Source organism: Sminthopsis crassicaudata, chromosome 1 (genome assembly GCF_048593235.1).
Source record: "Sminthopsis crassicaudata isolate SCR6 chromosome 1, ASM4859323v1, whole genome shotgun sequence".
NCBI lineage: Eukaryota > Metazoa > Chordata > Mammalia > Dasyuromorphia > Dasyuridae > Sminthopsis > Sminthopsis crassicaudata.
In genome coordinates this window covers 287,090,819-287,107,840 of record NC_133617.1, presented here as the reverse complement: position 1 = coordinate 287,107,840, position 17,022 = coordinate 287,090,819, and the positions used below count along the sequence as shown (strand labels likewise).

Genomic DNA, 17,022 nt, shown 5'->3' with positions numbered 1-17,022 from the left:
ATAAATGATTCATTGAGACACTAAGAATCAGTCAAGCAAAAGAAAAAGAAAAAAGAAAATCTGGAGAAAAATGTCAAATATCTACTTGCCAAAATGACAGACCTGGAAAATAGATCTAGGAGAGATAATCTGAGGATTATTGGACTTCCCAAAAATTATGATGAAAAAAGAGCCTAGATACTATTTTACAGGAAATCTTCAAAGAGAAATGCCTAGAAGTAATAGAACCAGAAGGTAAAATTGGCATTGAAAGAATTGATCGGAACATTGGGGTCAAATTTCAGAACTATCAGACTAAGGAAAAAATATTACAAGCAGCCAGGAAAAAAAAATTCAAATACAAAAGATGCCACAATAAGGATCACTCAAGATCTGGTTGCCTCTACATTAAAGTATTGAAAGGAATGGAGTGTGATATTCCAAAAGGCAAAAGAACTTGGAATACAACCAAGAATAAACTACCCAGGTAAGTTTAGCATTTTCTTCCATGGAAGAAGATGGGCATTTAATGAAACAAATGAATTACATTTATTTCTGAGGAAAAAACCAGATCTAAACAAAAAATTTTATCTCCAATCCTAAGACTCAAGCAGAAAAAAGTTACAAGGAACTCTTGAGAGCTGTATTTCTATTGTGGATATACATTAAGACTACATGTATAATTTGAATTTACTGATATAACCAAAAAAAAAAAAAAAACGGGAAGTAGAAGAAAGAGGATAGTGTCAGAAAAAGGGGAAAGGGGAGATCAAAAGAGGGAAACTATATCCCACAAAGAAGCAAAGAAAACCTATCATATCTGAGGGAAGTTAGAAAGGGGGAAGAGCACTGTATGAACCTTACTCTCATCAGAATTGGCTCAAAGAGAAAATAATTGACATATTGATTTTTTTTAAAATTCTCTATCACCTCATTAAAAAGGGAGAGAGGAAAAGGAAAAAAAAAGAAAAAATAAGGGAAGAGTACAAGAAAGGAATGGGATTTAAAAGGGATGAGGGAGGGATACTAAAGAGGAAGGGTTGTGTGACACAAGTGGGGCTCATAAGTTCAATACTGGGGAAGGGGTTCAGGGGGGTCAAGGGAAAAAGTATAATCTGGGGATAATATGATGGGAGGAAATACAGAATTAGTAATTTTAACTGTAAATGTGAATGGGATGAACTCTCACATTAAGCAGAGGCAGATAGCAGACTGGATCAAAAGTCAGAACCCTACAATATGTTGTTTACAGGAAACACATTTAAAGCAAGGATATGCACACAGAGTAAGGGTAAAACGATGCAGCAGAATCTATTATGCTTCAAGTGAAGTCAAAAAAGCATGGGTAGCCATCCTGATCTCAGTCAATCAAAAGCAAAAGTTGAGCTAATCAAAAGAGATAAGGAACTATATCTTGCTAAAGGGAAGCATAGACAATGAAGCAACAGCAATACTAAGTAACAATATCAATATTAAACATATATGCACCAAGTGGTATAGCATCTAACTTCCTAAAGGAGAAGTTAAGAGAGTTTCAAGAAGAAATAGACAACAAAACTATAATAGTGGGAGATCTCAACTTTGCACTCTCAAAATTAGATAAATCAAACCACAAAACAAAGAAGAAAGAAATTAAAGAGTTAAATAGAATATTAGGAAAATTAGGCATGATAGATCTTTGGAGAAAACTGAATGGTGACAGAAAGGAGTATACTTTCTTCTCAGCAGTTCATGGAACCTATACAAAAATTGACCATAAAATAAGACATAAAGATCTCAAAATTAAATGCAGAAAGGGAGGAGGCTAGCATATTTTTCTATCAGGAGGTAGCTAGCATGATTTATCATATTTCCCCTGGAATTATGATTCATTATTGCATTTGTCAGGATTCTCATCTTTCAAAGTTATTTTTTTTCATAACATTTCATTGTATACAGTTTTGTCTTGTTTCTGCTCAGTTCCTTCTATATTAATTCACAGTACTCTTAGCTTTCTCTGAAATCATTTCTTATAGCATAAGAACATCTCATCAAATTTATGTACAAATTACAAATAATACTAATGCAAACAAGATTAGAAGGGAAGTAACAAATTGGGAAAATATTTTTAAAAACAAAGGTTCTGACAAAGGTCTCATTTCCAAAATATATAGAGAACTGACCATAATTTATAAGAAACCGAACCATTCTCCAATTGATAAATGGTCAAAGGATATGAACAGACAATTCTCAGAGGAAGAAATTGAAACTATATCCACTCACATGAAAGAGTGTTCCAAATCACTACTGATCAGAGAAATGCAAATTAAGACCACTCTGAGATACCACTACACACCTGTCAGATTGGCTAAGATGACAGGAACAAATAATGACAAATGTTGGAGGGGATGTGGGGAAATTGGGACACTAATACATTGCTGGTGGAGTTGTGAAAGAATCCAGCCATTCTGGAGAGCAATCTGGAATTATGCCCAAAAAGTTATCAAACTGTGCATACCCTTTGACCCAGCAGCGCTACTACTGGGATTATATCCCAAAGAAATACTAAAGAGCGGAAAGAGACATATATGTGCCAAAATGTTTGTGGCAGCTCTTTTTGTTGTAGCTAGAAACTGGAAGATGAATGGATGTCCATCAGTTGGAGAATGGTTGGGTAAATTGTGGTATATGAAAGTTATGGAATATTATTGCTCGGTAAGAAATGACCAGCAGGAGGAATACAGAGAGGCCTGGAGAGACTTAAATCAACTGATGCTGAGTGAAATGAGCAGAACCAGAAGATCACTGTATACTTCAACAACAATACTGTATGAGGATGTATTCTGATGGAAGTGGAAATCTTCAACATAAAGAAGATCCAACTCACTTCCAGTTGATCAATGATGGACAGAGGTAGATACACCCAGAGAAGAAACACTGGGAGGGGAATGTAAATTGTTAGCACTACAATATGTCTGCCCAGGTTGCATGTACCTTCGGATTCTAATGTTTATTGTGCAACAAGAAAATGATATTCACACACATGTATTGTACTTAGACTATATTGTAACACATGTAAAATGTATGGTATTGCCTGTCGTCGGGGGGAGGGAATAGAGGGAGGGGGGGTAATTTGGAAAAATGAATACAAGGGATAATATTATAAAATATATATATATAATAAAAAAAATAAAAAAATAAAAAAATAAAAATGGGACAGAATACTATAAAAAAAAAAAATTTATGTACAATTATTTACTGAGCCAAGCTTCTAATTGATGAATAACTGATTGTCCTTGATTCCTAAAATCTTTAAAAAATTCTCAAAAGAGGAATTACAATCAAGATAAAGACATTTCATTATTTGTCTGCATTCTCTACAGGGATATTTTTTCCTACAAGACAAGCATCTAAAAAACCCCAAAAAGGTAAGAACTTTATGAAATGAATTAACAGTATAGAAACCAATCTTAAAGGATCTAATTTGGTGTGCCTTCTCAGTATAGCCTTGATTCCTCCATAAAGTATGGCAACCAATCAATAGATTCAGACATTTTCCTGCTGCTGCATATATTTTTCTAGGGCACAATTACATCACAATCCTATTGGAACAAAAAAGAAAAAAATTTACTCTGCCTAGACAGATGAAGAAGCTGTGAAGATCTGGTAAAACGTGGGAAAACTTCCTTTGAGTAATGGCTAAAATAAGTAATCTCAACATTGGAAAAATATTAAAATCCATCTCACTCACCTCCTAAAAAACCATGAAAAACATAGGTTTAAGGCAACCAAAAGACTAAAGAACAAAGTAGGAGGGCATCTTTATGACTGCATTGAATCTTGAGAAAAGGAGATACAAGTCCATCTAGGGTTCATCTTATCCCACCAGAAAAGCCTTAGGAAAAAGGATAAGGTAGATGAAAACAAACTTCTCCTAGGGAATATATTCCACCATAAAGTGAAGAATTACTCTAACCCTTTGACTGGTGAGTGACAGAGTAAAATAAGGAGAAACAAGGTAAAATCTCCAAAGATTTTAAAATCAAGAAAATTCATTAAAAAACTAAAAGCATAATTTTATTAATGGTGTATCCATATTTAAAAAAATAAATGTACTAAACTTTTAAAATTGTATATATTTGCACTTTTTGAATTGCTACATTGCAATCAGCACTAACGATACTTGCTGCCTGTGTGACTTTGGCTAGATCAGTTAGATTTTTTTTATAACATTACTTTGAGAATTTTTGAAGTGGGTTAACTCTGAGACCTCTTTTACCTCCAAAAATAGATAACTGATAGAAAAAGAAATAGACAGACAAAGACAGAAATGGGCTTAGTGAGAGAGAGAGAGAGACAGACAGACAGACAGACAGACATAAAAGACAGAGACAGAAAGCAGATACACACAGAAAGAAATGAGAGAAATGGGAGGAAAGGAGTTCTTGATTGCAATAATATTTTAAAAAGACACATAAGGCATTTTAGAAGATGGCCACAATAATCTCAGAACTCAAAAGACTACCTATGTTTGCTGAATATGAAGGTTTTCTTTTAATTGCAGTTGATTAAAAAAAAAAAAAACAAAAAAACCCAACAAAAATGTTCTTTCAACTTAAAAATAATAAAAAAGATTACCTTACAGCTTTTACTTTAATCCAATGAAAAGGAATAGATGAGTTCATACACCATTCTTCCTGAAAATTCTAAATTCTCTACTATTCATTATTACTCCCAGAAGCAGCCTTTTCTATCCCTCTTTTTGATAGAAACAGTAATATTGCTGGTGGCAACACTGGGCAATATAGGAAATTTATCTTATATTCTGCATCCTCAGTCTTCCCCCCTCCCATTCCATTTTCTACAATGTTGATATACATACACTACAGAGAAGTTACTCATTGCTGAAGTTCCCTTCTTGTGGTTTTAGTCCCAATGAAATGGAATTGAATCCTCTTGGGGATAATGCAGAATGTGAAACAAAAAGAACAGTTTTCACCCATTGTGAACACCCTTTCCTTATCCAAGTCTTAGCTCTGTACTGCCTGAAGTTGTCAGCTGATGCTTGAGCTTTATGCAAGATTTTCCAGCACATAAATCATCTTTGCTACACAAAATGGAGAACATATAGATTAAACATTGTAACATCAAGTTGTGATGCACTCAGGATTGACCAATTTTCCTGAGATTCATTATTATCAGAATTACAGTTTTATTTTTCTAACAAATGAATATGGTGCAATCTCATTGCAACAATGCAACTCAGCCAAGTATATTACAATAATCTATGGTTGGAATTGAAAACTTGTAATATAACAAATAGCAAGAACTGTAATTCTCATATTATTCTATTCAAGAGAGGAAGACAGAAGGAGACAGGTAAAGGCAAAGATAAGAGAGACACACAGGAAGATGAGCAAAGATCAGAGGAAATAGGGAAATATCAGAGAGAAGTTGAAGCAAAGCAAGCAAAAGAGAGGTGGGTCAAGAAAGGAGAAAGGAGAGAACAGATGAGGGGATAGAGGAGACCGGAATAGCCACTATAATATTATTGGTGAGAAACTGACATCTTAATAGACCCAAGCATGTATTCTGCCTCTAATATAATGCTACCTTTCTGTCAGAATCTCTTAGGGTCCCTGAACTCCTTGACTAAGGTGCAGAGCAAGTATTGGTCTGTATTAATTGGAAAATTTCTCCATTGAGAGGTCCCTTTGATAAGAAAATTACAGATGCATTATAAATGCATATATTAAAATGTAAGTTTGCATTTAGCTATGCATGTGGTTGTGGCTGTTGTTAATTCCTTATTTTTAAAGAAAGCCTATAACATCAGGAAATAATGTTTTGATTTGTGCCTAAATGAATTTAAATGAGGAATAGTTGCACAAAATCCTTGTACTCTCCTTTTTTTCTTCCAAAATCATCAAAGTCCAGTAACAAGAAAAAAGTCCAGGTGGCTGGTGATGTCCCTTAACAGTTATTGACCTTGGCATCTTGGTTATGTGAGATGAATGAGCAGCTCTGCAATGGACTCAATAGCCTTCCCACAGAGGTGCTAGTACTTGCTGAGCACCCCATCCCTTGTACATATACTTATATAAATGTTTTTGAAAAAACCTTGGAGGTGCCAAACCAAAAATTATGATGTCTGAAAAAAAAGTAATGAACTATTTCAGTAGTCATTATTTCTAGCCCACTCAGTTTCCAAAGGGGCTTCAGTTTCCTCTTCAATATTGTACTTATTTTGTGTGTTCATTTTAAAATAGTATTGCATATTAAGTAAATAAAATAGCTCTACAAATGAAGTATAAATGAAGAATTATGGTTCCTCAAAAAGCAGACACTCTAATGTATTGGTCACAATTTGTGAGTCTTATATTAGAGTTTTATCCTAGCATATCTTTAAGTTATTTATGATTAATTTTATATCTATAACATTGTGATAATTCTTAAATCACGCTTGAGAAATAATGACTAAAATAATTTTAGTAATATTTATCTACTTACAAACCCATTAATCTCAATTATATTTACTGAACTTTTTCCATGGAGGGCCCAAGTATTTTTGTACCTACAATCCCATGTATTTGGCATAATTTGATAGTGAATAATTACCTTAATATACTGAGAAACCTTAAATTTCTCATGGTTTCCACTTTTGGGTTTGCTCCTGGCCTGAAGGATTTTTTCCTGGTTATGCTTTAGATATCTTGTTAGTTATATCTCTCCCCTGATCCTTACTCATACATTTCAAACTATTTGTTGGACATCTCCCCTCTAATTGATTAGCATGCTAAGCTCAAAATGCCTGATGCTAAATGCATCATTTCTCCCCAAAACCTGTTCTTTCCTCTATCTTCTTTCTTACTCATGCTCCTGACTCAGTCTTGGAAAGGTGGTGATATTTTTTATTTGTTTCTCCTCATGCTCCTCTTCCATTATTCAGTGAGTAACCAAGTAAATACTATTGATCCTATATCTGACATATCTCTCACATCTATCAGTCAGTCAGTCAATAAGCACTTATGAAGCACCTCCTGTGTGCCTAGCCCATTCCACAATTATCCCCATTACTCTAAATTCAGGTCACCATCACCTCTTGCCTGAACAATTGTAAAATATTCTTTATCTGACAAAGCCATCTTTTACCCTATTGCCAAAAAAAAATCCTAATGCAAGCATTTTGGACATTAGAAAGGATTTCTGAAGTGATATAGTTAGATTATATCTGAAAAAGAACTCTCTTTACTGAATACCTGACCTATAATGATGGAGAATTGTGTCCTGCCCAAGATAGCTCATAGCACATGAAGTTAGGAATCATCATGACATTTTTCCTTATATAAAGCCTTAATTTGCTTTTATGCAATTTCTACCCATTAATCCTAATTTTGTCATTAGTTCTGCCAAAAGAGCAAGTCTAATCCCTTGACAACATTTCAACTACTGAAAGAGAACTACTATTCCCTGATCCCTACAATCACCTCCTTTTCAAGTTAAAAAACCCCAGTTTCTTAAATTTATCTACTGTGAAAAATCTTCCAATTGTCTCAAATCTCATTACCTCCCCTTCTTTTCAGCCCATTCAAGGTTATCAATCAATGATGTTCTTAAAACATGCTTCCCAGACCTAAAGGCTGAAGTTACTAGTACTCTTGTCAGTGCAAAGTTTATTTTTAAGTCTTTCCATTATACTGGCTATCTTCTTTTAAGTGCTTTTAATTTAAGTGCTGATTATAGGGAACTTTCAGATAAACTCCTTCTGCCTACAATGATATACATATTCTTTGCAATTAACACACATTGAGCTGGTTGGTTCAGTGAATAAATCACTGGGTCTAGAGTTAAGAGTGCCAGAGCTCAAATTCTACTTTATACATATATTAAATGCATGCCTTGGTGCAAGTTACCCAATCTATCTGTGTCTCAGGTTTCTCAACTTATAAAATGGGGAAAATGATGTGCCTCACTTTTAAGATTATTGTGAAGGTAAAATGAGAAAATGTTTGGAAAAAAATTTATCACAGTATTTGGAACATAGTAGATATCATATGGATAATAGTGTCCTACCAAGAGCATTGAGAGATTAAGTTCCTTAACTCTGGGAATGTATCAAAGACAAGACTTGAATTCAATACTTTTTTTTAATCTTAACTGTTTCCCTAACCACTATGGAATACTTCCCTTTATGGGAAGTCAATATTCTTCTTAAAATGTTGTTCCAAAAACTGAATCCAATAATCCTAATGCTACTTTATGAGGACAGGTATTGGTCTCATAATATCATATACTTTTCTGAAAGATTTTAGTAGCTCTCAAAGTTCTCTACATTATAATGTTTTAAATTCTTACCTATCCATTGCATAAGTTCCTTTACCTTGTTTCAATTTGTCTTTCTGTCTTCTTAATATACCTTTTCACATTTTGTACAATTCAGCTTCTTATTATCAATTTTTCCACACTTCTTACTCTTCCATTGATCTGTTCACATCATCTCCTAGGCCTATAATGGATAATACTAAAACTCCATCTATTAAGATCCTTCTCTTCCTTCGGAGCACAATTCATATTCAATTTCTCCCTGAAATCTACTATAATTCTTTCAAGTTTCACGTAATCCCTTTTCCCCAAATTGTCTCAAAACAAAATGATATTTTCTTTGATTAATAAATTCAGTAATATTTTGACTTATCTCAATTACCTTACCTATAAAAGTGGAATAAAATACTTCTATTAATTATTTCACAGAGTTGTTTGGGGAAAAATTTTATAAATCTTAAAGCAATATAGAAAAATTCATTATTGTTATTAGTGGTTGAACTAGGCATGGGATATATGAAGTTGATCATTTCATCCTTAGATGAAGATGCATTTAGAATAAAATTATTTTGGTGGTTTTTGTTAATCTAAATTTTACATATATTTTTCCTAGAATCTTCCCAGGTATGTATGAGAAATGTTTGCTCTCTTGCAGTTCTCAATATCTGAATAAATTAGAGAATGCAGTGAAAGGAGAATCTGAGGCTTTAGTTTAGAGAACAATGTCATCTCTCTGTGTCCAGTAAGGATGTAACTGATTAAGAATAACATAAGTAACCTCATTTACTGGAGAGCAATGACCAGAAAGTAGTACAGAAGGAGAATATAAAAGACTGAAAGAGCAAGAAATGTAGTAAATGGATTATATTCAATCTTAGAGACTCATGCTCATTTAATGCCTGTCATTAAGAACACAAATGTCCTTTGAAGCTTTGCAATAATGAAGCAAATAGTAAAATTACAGAAACAAAGCATTTACTATAGTGATAATAAAAGTAAGGAAAATATCAATTTATTGAATGAAATTGGACACAAAATGGGTTAAAATATCCTTGTTAGCTTTCTCAGGATCTTTGTCAACTGGCTTATAACTTTTATCTTAATACTATCTCTTGTTATCATGCTTAGTGACCTCAATATACAAATTTATGAAATCATTTTGACCTCCAGTTTGATCTAATAAGAGGATTTTCATTCTCCTGAGAATGTAGCTTATCTTAGACTCCTTAAGGTGTATCTTAAGGAGTAAGTAAGTATATTTTAAATTTCTCATGTTATGTAATTTATCTTGCACAAAAAGATCACCAACAAATCTATATTTGGTGGATAAATATTTTCCATTTTGCACTCTTTTCCTAAAATGCTCTCTTTTCCTTTCATTAAAAGATGTTCCTCAAAAATAATTTTTTGATCGTTTATATCCTTGTCAGATGGTGAGATGGCATTCATTGTTCTCAAAATCAAAGCAGAAATGGAGATTGCCTCAGATTCAGTTTGTACTAGAGTGTGAAGTATGCTAAGTAGGACATTTTCCTTACTTGTTATCAAAATAAAGATCTCAGTGTTGTTCATTGCTACATTATATTCTCTGCACAGAGGAGTAGACAGTAAGACAATATATTCTCATATTCAAGGATTAATATTTAGAGGGAAAAATATAGACAGAAGACTCAACATTTTTAGGTAAAGCTCAGTAAAGCCAAGTAAAGCCAGAATAATTTATATTTTCATGGGGCACTTTATTGAAGGCAGAAATATATTGTATTCTGATTATTATTTATAACACTACAGCTATGAAAATAGTCTTGCACTGAGATTGGGTTACTTTGTTGACATGTTGCTAATTCTCTATATGAAAGATGAGGCCTTTCTACAAAACCAACAGAGTTTATGCACAAAATATGGGTTTGTGGCTTTCACAACTGTATCACAAGGGGTGTGTGCAATAACCCCATTGAAACAATGACTTTTTATGGTGCTCATTGTTTAAATACTGTTTGCCTGCAGTTCTTTAAAACATTACTCCTTCCAAAGGTAAGGACAGCTTTATCCTTTTTGGAAAAAGTTAGAAATGTTATAATTGGCATGTGTTTTGGTTCAGAGAGTGTGTCTTAAGTACACAAAACTATCCTTTGTCATCTGGCTCTGCCCCATTTGGAAATTATTCTCTGCTGTTAATTAGAAGTGACTACAATTCGATTAATCTTAAACATGTGTCATATAAACCCAATGTAGAGAACTGCATTCAATATTTTTCCACTTTGAACATGCATGAAGCTTCTGGAGAGAAACCAAAATTAAAAAAAAGAAACTTACTTATCACACTGAAAAATGATATTATCAGTACAATACAACTCAGCCTATTTAAAGTGTTAAATTCACAGAAGCACACTAATCACACTCAGTATTTTGTATAATATAAAGACATATAAAATTTCAGCATTTCTTTACTGTTTCAAATATCAAATAATTTAATTTGCTCAATCTCTTCTCTCAATCTAAATAATCAACATAGTCCAGATTTCCCTTTTGATTTAACCTTTTTTTTTTCTTTTTTACAAATGCTTCTCATAAGCAGAGAATGAAAACTAATTGTAATTCATATAACAGTTTAAGATTTACAAAGTACCTTTTTATACAACAATCCATGAGAGAAGTAGTACAATGGTAGATGAAGAATAGAGAAGGGAGGAGGATGACAGAGAAAGAGAGCCACAGAGAGAGAGACAGACAGACAGACAGACAGACAGAGAGAAGAGAAACAGAGATAGACAGAAACAGAGAGAAAGATGATAAATATAGGGATAAATGCAGAGATAACTGATAGATATAAAACATTTGAATATTGAATTTGAATGGATAGATATGAATCATACATTTTCAATCTATTTTCTGTATTAAAACTTTGGAGGATATGAATAAAAGCAATCAAAATAGTCATCTCTTTCATGACTCTTCAGTGAAGTAGGGAATGCAAGACATAATGAGAATTGTAAGAGCACTAGAGAGAGAATGTGCCAAACATGAATAAGAGCAAAGCAATTGTTGAGGTAGTAGAAAAGTTGAGAGAATAAATTGAAATGGGATTATGTGCATTTGTATAGTTAAGTTATCTGAAATTCACAAAGTTGTAACTAGTCAAATAATCTAGTCAGCTTTCAAACAAAAATCTCCTTAATCCAAGTTTCTGCATATTATAGGAGTATCCTATTTTATGATACTTCACTTTATTGTGATTCACAGAATTTGTTTTTTTTAAAGACAAATTTAAGTTTTGAGCCAATGTTGCATTAAGTAAATCTATTGGTACCATTTTTCCAAGCACATGTGCTCACATCATATCTCTGTCAATTTCTGGTAATTTGGAGATAATTTTTGCAATAATTCATCCTTTTCATCCTTATAATATCTATTATGGTGATCTATGATTAATGTTCTTGATGTTACTTTTATAATTGTTTTTGTGGCACTATGAACATGTGCCTATATAAGACAGTAAACTTAACTGGTAAATGTTGTATGTGTTCTGTCCCATCAACAGGTTGTTCCCAAGTACTTTTGCTCTCCTTGGACTTCCCCATTTCTCAAGACACATTATTAAATTTAGGTCAATTAATAATTCTATAATGGTCTATAAGTGTTCAAGCAAAAGGAAGAGTCAACCAGTGCAGCAAATTGCATTTTTTTTATTATAAGAAATTGCCACAGCTACCCCAACCTTAAACAATCATCACCCTGGTTAGTTAGCAGTCATCAGCACTGAGGTAAGACCTTCCATCTGCCAAAATATTATGAGTGCTGATGGCTCAGATTATGATTAGCACTTTTTTATCATTTAACTATTTTAATAAAGGTGTGTACTTTTTTGACATGATATTATCACACATTTAATTGACTACAGTATAGATATGGATATAACTTTTATATGTACTAGGAAACTTAAAAATTCATGTGACTCATTTTATTGCAATGTTTTTTTTTTTTTGTTTTTGTTTTTTTTTTACTACAATGGTCTGGAACCACATTATCTCCAAGGTATGTCTGTACCCTATATTTCTCAATTGAGAGCCAAGAATCCTACATTTTATATAGAGTTCCTTTCACTAATTAGCTGTATAACCTCATAATACATTTCCTGTCTTCTAGATTTTTTTTTTATCAATCCTATCAAGAGTTGGGCTATCTTTAAAATTTACTATGGCTCTCAATTTTTTTCCATAATAATATAAAAACTCCCTTTTGAATTGTGTTTTGAGGGAGACAATGTATTTTCTTCAGGGTCATTTTATAAGAGTGGTAGTATAAGTATTCTTACCCTTGTTTTATATGTGACTAAAATGATTTCCTTAAGTTAAGTGATTTACCCAAAGCCATACTATAAATACATTCTAAAACGGGGCTTAAATTCAAATTTTTATGGCTCTGGGCAAAACATAATTTCAATAATCCTGTGTTTTTTTCTCTGACTTAATATTTTACATGATTTTTTATCTGAAAATCTCATAGTGGGCAAATACACAGTAATTATTTTTGTTTACAAAAAATAATGCCACATGTATCAATTGAAATAAAAATGCCATAGCTAATATTTATTATTATTATTATTATTATTATTATTATTATCATTATTATCATTATTATTATTGAAAAGTAATGAAAATTCTGAAATTTCAAAGGTCCAATTAAGCTACCATTAAAAAAAAAGCATGGCCCTTAAATAAAATACATTAGGAAACAAAAGTTGTGTGACAAAGTTGTTAGGATTTCAAAAAACCCTGACTTTCATTTATTTTTTTTGCTCAATTTTCTAACAAAATGTTTTTCTTTCTTATTACACAGCCTGCAGTAATAAGTGAAATATAATTCTAATTAATTTTTCCTACAGCTGTTTACAAATCAATATCTGTATGCATCCCGAAGGAAACACACTCCATGGTCCTCCAAGTTCCTAATGAATGCAAATGGACTGACCTTTTTCTGACAACTATGAATATTGTTTCACAATTTTACCAATAAAATTGCTGTTATCAGCAATTCATGCTGCTAAATGTAGAGCCTTAAGATTTATAAATACCTATTCATTACAATAAAGGAAGAATTCAATGTAAATTTGAAGTTACATTACTTTAAGGTCTCAAGTCTATTCTTTATATTAATTTTTTTTTTATTTGAAGTGGAACTATTGCCTTAAATTTCAACAATCTCTATATTTAATTTTTTCACACTATCAAGTACAAATTTAAACTATTTCAGTTGATTTAATTCAGAAGTGCAACTTAGAAATTTTGTTATGAAATATAGTCTAACTTTTGTAAGAAAAAAAAAACCCACTAAATTTCTAAGTAGTCTGTTGAATTTGCTCCAAAAATTTGGATGTTTTCTATCACAAATATCTGTTAATGCATTGGTTACAGAAAGCTATCTCTTTACCCACCAGGCACCAATGCTTCACATAATAGTAAATTCATGGATGAATTTGTGCAACAATGTAATTTTAGAATGATACCACAAGAGAGAGGTAAGAGAGAAAAAAAAAAAAAAGTAAAATGTATGTGTCCATTAAGATGGTCTTGGTTATTCTTAACTAGGTTGAAATTCTAATCACATGAGCTAAATTATATTCAGTTTTCTACAAAATTCAATTACACCCGTGAAGATGGCTTATTAAGTAGAATAAGTTTTAAACTCATGTTTTATAAGAATGGATGTTAAATTATTTAGTCTCAGTTCTTCCAGGCACAGATCTATACAGAGATAAACCAATGGATTATGCTAGTCATAGAGATAGATAACTAGTAAAATTCAGAGATGGCAATTACAAATAACTTCCTAAATCTCAACCTTAGTCAGAAAAAAAAATCTTGCACATTTAGCAATTCAATACAATTCCAAGGAGAAGAGGTATTATGTTCTCCTTTTCCACAGTAGAATGCCTTAACTTCATCCATCTAGCAGAAGACTGAAAGACTGCTACCTCATGCCATCTTTATTCAAAAAATGTTACTTTTATTGACAGGACCTATTTTCAAACCATTATGGTATTTATTTTCTCAGGATTAAAAAAAACAATTTATTTTTTTACATCAAATGATAGCTAGGTTGTTCAATCCCTTTTAAACAAAAAATTTAAATTAACAAAAATAAAGAAGGCAACTTAATCAATACTGTTTGCATGCCCCACATGCAATGTTCTAAAACTGTGTTAAACAATCTCTTCTTGATGACATCTCCTGAAGATATCTCTACTCTCACACTTGTAATTCTTTCATGTTCAAAATGAATCCCTGCTACATCTCACTCAATATTGATCTTTAAGGCATTTCTCCCAATCCTTTTCCCAGTGTGGTCACTGAACAGTATCAAAGTTCAATAGGAAGATCAGCTGCTCATCCACTTTTTGCTAAAGCAATTTGTATTATAGATTTATTTCAGCAGCAGTCTACAGTGGCAGTTGCTGTTTTTACTATTTAAATGCTTTGATTATCCAACCTTGCTTACTTTATCTTTTTAAGTGCATGGGCTCTAAAATTGATCAATAAATGAGGATTCCTCCACAGTATTATGTTGAAATCAATCCCAATTCAGACTATTTGTATTTCACATTTATGATTCCATCTGTCTTAATTGTTCTTTTATTTTGATAAATAAATGGGGAATCTAAACTTGGCTGTGTATAAGAATCTATAGTTAATGGAGAAGAATAAAATCATTTTTCCCTTTTCTTTCCTTTTTGAGGAAAATTTATATTTTTCTTTACTTGTTTCCTTTAGTAACAAGAATAAGGAAATCCTTTCCTAGCCACATTGCCTTTAAGCAAACTCCTCTATTAATGACAACATCTGAGCTATGAATGCATATCACTCAAAAAAACCTGAAACTTATTAATGTGCCATATTCCTCCTTAAGTGATAACTGAAAGATTCCAATAAGCATTAACTCTATATATGAAAAAGGTATATAAAATATAACAAAGTTGTTTTATGGGTCAAATTATTGTTTCAAGGAAGAATGAAAATTAAATCATGGGAAAAACTGTAGCAAAAACTGTGTTTTCTAAAGTTGAATCCTGAAAATAATTTGCAAATAAATTTGTTGCATAAAGCAAGGATTGTAAACTCCTTTACTTCACTGGCCCCATTATGCAGAAAAGAAACAAACTTATTTCATACCCTCTCACTCTTCAATGGGGGAAAAATATTTACTAACATTTGCATTTTGAATGAATGGGAGTGTTAAACTAACCACAATGCCTCCTTTGAAATATTTTTAATTATAATTAAATACCTTTCTATTAACAACAACATAAGCATAAAAGCAAAACTCCTTTAGGTTTCCAACTACTTGAAGAATATGACTCTAAAAACATCATCTATGATCAGAATACATTTTCATAAATAGTAATTCTCTTAAATGGATATTTAAACATACCTGTTGCTGCAAGCAACTTTACAAATAGGAAATACTATTTATAGTTTTTACTGATCTGAATTCTATCTCATACATCTTGGAAGACTCTTGGGTAGTCTATATATTTCTATATAGATTTTTGTCTAAACTCTAACTTAGTTTTACAAAGCTGTTCCATGAATACAAGAGAAACAGATAATAAGTTGAGAACTAAATGAACTTAAGACCAACATTTAAACAATTATAAAAATGATCTTATTAAAAGTAGCATTCTAAAATTAAACATTCAATAAAGCCATGTATTATGACACAGTCAAAACATGTACAGCAAAAGATATATTTTACAATAAGCTATGATGACAGTAAAAAAAAGAAATATCAATGTTTAGACAAAGACAAATTAAATGCTTAATAGGTTAAGTATGAGCTTATCTGGAATGGGTAGAAAGTATATAAACATGATATTTGAAATATAGTAATTTGTGTAATAATCTTCATAAAACTGTAGGAAAACTTTTTCTGTTCAATATTTATATATGTTCAAATATTCTGAAACACTGTCATCAGTTAACAAATAAGAATGAATAAATTTTGCTGACCTTAAATTGTAGAGTATTAGCTCAATAGATTGTTTTTCTCCATCTCTGTCTTGAAATTTAGAAGAAAAAAAGAAAAATTAAGCTCAAGGGAAAAAATCATCATTAAGCAATAGTTTAAATGCTCTCTATATTCAGAGGGTTTAAGAATCATGCAGAAATTTAAGGGAAAGAAAAGAAAACAAAAAACTAAAATATAAACTAGTTATACAAGTACTGAGGAAATATCAGGAAGTTTAATTATCAAACAGTTACTATATTGATATTTCTAAATATTTTAAATAATTAAATAGTACCTTCTACTGTACTGTGGTGTGGTAGAATGACAATTGAGAGCAAATCATTTTTCAGAAAGTATGAATTCCTGCAGAACGTAACCCTGGAAAGACATGTCCATACTTTTTTTTCCTCAAGTGGGTAAATGTTAAGAGAGAAGAATCCAAGTTTCATGATGCAGGAGCACAAAGCTGGGAAGTGAAAATTATGTTGCAGCAGAGTCTTGAAAATATGACTGTAAAAGTTAATCAATAAAATGTCTATTCCTGTCTATTCACTAGAGGCCCAGCTGCATAGCTTCACTCAATCGATACTACAAATTATTACAATTTCCCGGTTCCCACTGGACATTCAGAACAAATCTTTCAAGTGTAACAGGCTTACAATGTGTATGTGTGTGTGTGTGAGAGTATGGGTTCAGCTTTTAGTTCACATAGAAATAGTAAAAATAAAATTGGATTCC

General features: G+C 31.9%; 1 long non-coding RNA gene across 1 annotated transcript in view; it reads right to left on the bottom strand.

The window, feature by feature from the left end:
• The window catches only part of LOC141554014 (uncharacterized), a 30,945-nt gene extending 14,547 nt beyond the window's left edge, over positions 1-16,398 (bottom strand). The window contains exon 1 of the long non-coding RNA XR_012485758.1: positions 16,287-16,398. This is a non-coding gene — a long non-coding RNA (uncharacterized LOC141554014). The remainder of the gene's footprint in view (positions 1-16,286) is intronic.
• Between the last annotated feature and the right edge of the window lie 624 nt (positions 16,399-17,022).